The following is a 7714-nucleotide window of genomic DNA, read 5'->3' on the forward strand; positions in this document are numbered from 1 at the left end:
TGATTTACATAGAAGAAATTAAAATAATCAAAAGAAATAAGAATAATTTAAAAAAATATATAATAAAATACAGTAAAAACAGTCGAATATACAGTTCGACTGTTATTTAATACATAAAAAATAGGCAGAACAATTTTTAAATCAAGGAAAGCTGTACAGCATTCTGCTGAAAATTCATCCATCACTTTGTAGAAGCATCCATAGACCGATGCCAACGTGGACCGGTTGTGCCAGACACATGTATTATGCATTAAATGATTGACTGCTGAGAACATGAAACTATCCAAATGTAAGAAAAACAATTTGCAAAACAAATAACTTTTGCATATTGTTTTCCCTATGCAGTTCATGGTAATATATGTACGGGGTTCTGAAGAAAACCAAGTTGGAAGTCACTTATTAGACTAGTCCTGTTGCAGTGTGTGTAATATTCAGAGGGAGGCAGTGTTGCTTTATGCTCAACATCACAAGACCAAGTAAACCATGGAATTGAAAAAATAATGAATTTTTTAATACTTAGTTTCTCTCTTCTTCTTTTTTTTTTCTTTTTTTTTCTTTTTTGTTAGCAGCATTTAAACGGCATGAACTCCATAAGTCTGTGTTAAACCTGTTGATCATGTTCTCCAACATGACTTGAGATGGTCCAAAGAACATCTCAAACTCCAATGAAAGCAAGAACCTTTGTCCATCTGTACAAAATAGTCACATGATCAGATATTATTTGATTAGTGACTTTTAGTGGACTTTTACACACTCAATGTTTAAAATCCCAGATTCTCGATGTAGTCTCAGACTTTTTGACACCAGTATTGAATTCTGGTTATTATGAGTGTCATGCATACGCAGTAGTTCAGACAGTCTGCCTGAAATGAAAATATCACTGTTACACAGTCTTAGGTTTGAACATCATTAGACTGTTGGGAAGCTTTTTGCAACGCTGTTTGGCTTGAGCATCATTTGGGTTCATGACCGTGAGAAGCTAATTCTTCAGCCCACCAACCGTATTCTCACGATACGTGTCACAACTTATTAACCACAGTTGATGAGCTCGCCTTGCCACATTGCACACAGACACCATAAGATTCAAATACTGAGCAAAAGCCTCTGGTGTTATACAAGATATTGAAGATAAATGAAGCCTTTTAAGAACTACGGGTCTCAAGTAATGGATGGTAAACCAGTGTTTTGAAAGTAATTTCAGTGATGTTCAACTAAACTATATGTATATGTATATATATATGTATAGCATGCTCTTTTCTGTCTTAGCCTTTTTAGCTTTACCTTTTGTACCATTCAAGTACCATTCAAAATGTCATTCATCCAGGCTAACGGGAACATGGATGGACCAGGCACAAGAAGATGTGTACAACTATTTTGGGACTTATAGAAAAATATATATGCTTTCATCTGCCTTCAACAGAAGCTTCCCTGGTGAACTGTATTTGGGTTAAGAAATGGATGCTGTGTCAGGGAGGAGGAGGGTAGAGTGCAGCTATCTCAAAGTGTAAAATGCCATTTTTGCCACTATTTTTCTTAGTGGCTTAGATTAGCTATGTTTTTCTCTAACTTAGATTTGTTCAGATTCCACAGGTTATACTTGACCTTCACATATCACTTTCTTTGTACTTTCACTTTCTGAACGTCCTACTGGGTTCAATGAAACTGTGTTTTATCTACCCCATCTCACGACCAATTCGTACTGATTAAAAAGTGACTAATTCGTACTAATTCATACGACCTCACTCGTAATTCGTACGATTTGTCTAAACCCAAGTGATGGGTAGGTTTAGGGGCGGGTTCAGGGGTAGGATATTTGTACGAATTCATACGAATTGGCCAATTCGTCAAATATGTACAATTTTGCACAAATCGTACTAATTCGTACGAGTGAGGTCGTATGAATTGTTACAAATTAGCCACCTCGTAAAATTCGTACGAATTCCCGTGAGATCGGGTTGGTTTTATACATCTACATCAAGACAATTTATACAGTACATCTAATTTGTAACCAAATAGTAAAAAATACTGTTATTAAACCTTCTCAATAATCTTATATTAACATTTGCACTATAATCGCTACACTATAGCTATGCTCTCACATATTCTGCTATGATAACTGTGCTTATTTCTGTCATTGGTAGAAGTAGTAGTGGGTGGTAAATGGTAATTGACAAGAAATGTACAGTTTTATACCATCAGTATGATAATAACGCTTAGTCATTCTGAACCACAGTAGGCAGACCACACTTGCATAATCTATATTTTGTAATTCTGTTTAGTAATTTTATTGTGTTTGTCATTTCAAAGTTTTTTTTAATTAGGTGATAGCTGGAAGGCAGACGAAGATGATGAATAAAGTTCCAATATGAAGTGTAATGAGGGTAATATAAATAACACAGACAGGGCAGGGCAGGACAACACACTCTAAAGGTAACATAGAGACAGAGAATGAATGTGAGGGATGAACTCATAAAGCAAACAAAATTGAGGATAATTAATAGAACACAGCTGACACTGATGAAATAATAATGACTGCAACCAAGGAGAGCGATGAGTGGCGGGAATCTGAACAAAGACGTAATAATCGAAGACAAACTGAAAATCTATGAAAACAAATTTAATCTGAACTGAATGGTGACAAGTTTTAAGATTAGGCTAACTGCAATTGAGAAATGTTGCCTTGGCAACAAACTGAAATACGGAGCCCCGCACATGGCAGGCGGGAAAAATATATTGTGGCCACTAATTTGGAATTTGTTCCCACAACTTGTTTCTTCGTTTTGGTAACCCAGACAGCAAACTGACATTGAATCAACGTGGAAACGACGTCTCTCATGACATTAAAACAACGTTGATTTTGCTCATCGAATTAACGTTGAACCAACGTCAGACGCGGCATTCTTCAAAGCTAAATCAAAATCGAAAATTGGTTTGCTTTCATAACGTTGAAACAACGCGTTGATTTCAAGTTGATTTTCCGTTAGTTTTGAAAGAATGACGCGTCTGACGTTGGTTCAACGTTAATTCGATGAGCAAAACAATGTCAGATCAACGTTGTTTCGATGTCATATTTCCACGTTGATTCAATGTCAGTTTGCTATCTGGGAAACTTTGAATTTATTCATTCTCCATTTCCTCTGACTTGATTTAGTAAAACAAGGGAACAAATTATTATATTGTGTGCAGAATTTAGTTAAAACAAGGGAACCTTTTTTTTAACTGGCCTTGTTTTTGCAAAAACAGGCAGTAAGGACCCCAAAATTTTAGATACCAGTTAAAGGATAAGTTCACTTTTGAAAAAACTTTTGCTGATAATTTACTCACCCCCATGTCATCCAAGATGTCCATGTCTTTCTTTCCTCAGTCGAAAAGAAATTTAGGTTTTTGATGAAAACATTCCAGGATTTTTCTCCATATAATGGACTTCAATGGGAACCGGATTGTTCAAGTATCAAAAGACTGTTATAACAGTTTCAGATGCAGCTTCAAATGTCTTTAAACGATATCAGACGATGAATAAGGGTCTTATCATGCGAAACGATCGGTTATTTCAAAACTTATTCCAAAAATGTAACTTTTCTAAGGACAAATGCCAGCCTTGCTCTATTCTGTGAGGCGCGTTTGCAACGTCACGTATTACGTAATTACGTTCAAAAGGTCACGGGCGACGTAGCCGAAAGTACAGAGTCAGTGTTTACAAGTTGAACGCATAGGTTGAACGTGCAAACTAACTAAAACACCGTTTACAAAAAAAGGAATTAAAAGGAAAAACAACGATGTCGGACGATTTTGATTCTGTACTTCCGGCTACGTCGCCCGTGACCTTTTGAACGTAATTACGTAATACGTGACGTTACAAACGCGCCTCAGAGAATATAGAAAGGCTAGCATTTGTCCTTAGAAAAGTTACATTTTTGGAATAAGTTTTGAAATAACCGATCGTTTTGCATGATAAGACCCTTATTCATCGTCTGGTGTCGTTTAAAGACATTTGAAGCTGCATCTGAAACAGTTATTAACCGTCTTTTGATACTTGAACCATCCGGTTCCGATTGAAGTTCATTATATGGAGAAAAATCCTGGAATGTTTTCATCAAAAACCTAAATTTCTTTTCGACTGAGGAAAGAAAGACATGGACATCTTGGATGACATGGGGGTGAGTAAATTATCAGCAAAAGTTTTTTCAAAAGTGAACTAATCCTTTAACATTCACAATTCTCTTCTCCAAATTTGAAACCACAGCTAGAACTAGACTAACTATATACATTTAAAACTTCCATATTAAAGTTACAAAAGTCAGTCAAGAGCAGTGAGTATTTTTTTTTTCTTTGTCTTTTGTTGGTTTAACTTTAAAAACAGATAGCAGCAGAAATATTATGCTGCTGTCACTTTAAGAGTGAATGCACAGAACTAATATACTGTGTGTACACATGCATTTACTTTCTCAACTGTTCACGTTCACTGAAGACATTAACAACTATGTTTACAAAGATACTCACAATTATTTGACGGCTTTCTGGGCGGTCGCTTCGAATGTGCGCGTGCACAAAACTTTCCACACAGAAAGTTCTGGGAATTGTGGGAATACTTTTGAGTGATGACTCAAACAAAACAGGGGATCAGTTTAATGAACAAATTCATACAAAATCTTCTGTTGGTTGGTTGTAAACGGTAAAATATTGCAATATTTTCTCCAATTCTCCAATCAAATCAAGTTAAATAAATACAAACCCTGTTGCTCCTTCTGATATCATTTCTAAGCCCTGAAACACAAATTATTGTAAAGTGATGTTTTATTGGATTTTTTTCTCTCAAAAAAATATAATAAAAACCTTGAAGTCTTAAAATATTCAACTCCGTTGTTACAGCAGCCACAGACAGACACACACACGCACATATGAAAAATAAATGGCCCTAATGAGGGCACAGCCTTGCACTTTCCTCGCCTGTGAATAATTGAAATAACCACTATGTTTCTACGTAAAAACCACACAGATAAGGGCTCATTATTCAGGAAGGAAAATATGAAAATGAAGAGCATTCCTGGTAAAGAGTCCAATATAATCGGTATATGTAGCCAACAAAACAATACCCAAATGTCTGAATGTCCCTGTGGGCAGTATTATTATCAGGAGTTATCAGGACGTGAACGCGACATCAAAACTGCCTGAGCACATTGAGAGCTTTGAATAACAATGACCCATAAGGGAGAGTGGCACAAAAAAGCCATTTCTCCGACAGAACCAAGTGGAACAAACCTTAATAGTGACCTATGCGATGTGGGAAAAGATAGTACAGACAGATGCGACTGCGATGGAGCTTGTTAATCCCCAATCCCGAAGTCGTATGTGAAAACCTGACACTTCCAACAGCTCAAAAAGCACACGGTTCATTGAGAAGTGGTGGTGGTGGCAGCATGAGGCTGTGGGCTGCTGTAGATCAGAGGAAACTGGGCATCTTGTTAAAATACAAGGGAAATGAATGGTGCAAAAAATACAGAGAAATGCTGGTAGAGAAACTCCTCTGAAAACCGAAGCTTATAAAAGAGTTCTGAACACAAAATGAGCACTAGAGTAGCATCTATCTATCTATCTATCCATTTAGTCCAATATCCAATAGTCTATCCAACATGTTATAAATCATGATAGCATTGTCTCACGCAAGAGATATGCCTGCAACATACTTAAGTAATTCATACTAAAATGGTAGCAACGGTGTTAACAATGTGTTAAAATGCGAAACATGTTACCAATGATTATGCTAGCAACTTCATAAAGCATGTTACCAGTGTGCCTGAACATCTAAACTTGTTATTGACTTAAGTTATTTCAAACTTTCAGGCTTTGTCTAGCCAACATCAAAGTTTGTCATCAAGCTATAATTTTTTATTTATTTCCATGTAATAATTTTAGTGGTTCAACTTAAACTTAAACTTCAGTTTATTACCAAAGCAGCATTTTTTTTTTATATTTCGTTTAGTGTAAGTTTGTAATATTTAGGCTGAATTGTATTTTATTTCAGCTTCAGTTTCTTTTATTTCAGCTTTAATCAGCACTTTCAATAGCTGTAGTTTTAGTTAATGATTATAACCCTGCTCTATTTATCAAAGTACCTCTTTTTGATAAAGTAGATGCATTTATTTACTTCATTATCCTTAGATTACATTAATACAACAACAAAACTGAGTAGTGTTTAACAGGCACAAACACAATAAAAATGTAAATAAGGGTGTCAAATGTTATTTGTGGACTTGTGGGAATATTTTGAGTGATGACTCAAACAAAACAGTGAATCAGTTTAATGAACCTGCCGGTTGAAATGAACTGTCAAAACAAAGCGATTCTCTAAAACGATTCTGGCTCTTTGCAGTGAATGGTGTCATTTAGTGTGACATAAAACATTTATGAATATGATCTGAATATAAGCCATGTGTATGCTTACATCGCATTGTATTTTTTTTATAACATTATGAGATGAAATGTATTTTAAAAATGAAATTTCATGAAGATACAGAGGTAAAAAGGGACGACAGGATGTTATGGCATCAGTTTTAATTTAATACAAGAAAAATATGAGTATAAAAAAACATGTATAAAATCTTTTAACTTTTCATGCTACAACATTTGTCGGAAATAACTTCCTGTCATTTGTTTAAAGTTTTGAGTCAACAATTTTCAGATTCATATTCAGATACATGTTTAAGGTGACATAGTCTCATATTACACATATAGCAATAACAGTAAATTATGCGCAATTACAAGTAACTAACCCTATAGTGTAACCGTTTACAATTTGTGCTTTCTTATAATTATAAATTGTTATGATTCATGATCTGGTGTGTCACATTATATCAATACAATCAATATATGTTTTATATTGTCCAAAACATTTATTAACATGAACAACAGATATGTACAATATCTATAAGTAAGTACAAATATTTAGTACTTAATGGGCCCTTATTAGATCATCAGATTCTATAAGATTATATATGAATTACTTTAGTGAAACTACGTTCTCTGTTCACATCTTTGGTCTCACTATAACTTCAGTAAACGCAAGTCTTATCAGATAAAACATACAGTAACATTCTTAACAAAGAAATAAACAAATGCACAACATATTTGCCTAACAAATTTACCTCAGATGCCCAAATGCATAAAGTATCTAATAATAAACCAGTCCATTGTTTGTGTAATGTACAGTACCAGTGAAAAGTCCGGGCACAAGTCATCAAAACTATAAAATTATGCACTAACTGAAAAAAAAAAAAAGTTCCTGCTTTAAATTAAGTAGGCCTACATTTTTTAAGTATTTCAACTTTCAAATTACAATTACAGACTTTAAAAAATGAGTTGAATCTTGTATAACTTATTAAAAAAAAAAAAGAGTTAAAAAGCAATGGAAAAACATATGTTGTCATGACTTGTTGATCAGTTAAGATTTTACATTGGTTTTTCTAAGATCATGAGTAATATAAAATCAGTCGAATGTGTCCAAAGGTTTTACTGGTACTATAATTATAATCGTATGCCTGTGCTTTAATCCATCTACATATATTATATGTCATATTATCTAAACTTTGTCTGTGCCACATTTCACAAATGCATGGCTCAATATTTATGCTAATGTGCTGTAAACGGATTGTGGTTTCACTTTACAATATGGGTCCATTTGTTTACAATAGTTAACTGTATTACTAGTTAACAAAAA

The sequence above is a fragment of the Pimephales promelas genome, chromosome 7 (assembly GCF_988280905.1).
Source record: "Pimephales promelas chromosome 7, fPimPro1.hap1.1, whole genome shotgun sequence".
NCBI classification, from domain to species: domain Eukaryota; kingdom Metazoa; phylum Chordata; class Actinopteri; order Cypriniformes; family Leuciscidae; genus Pimephales; species Pimephales promelas.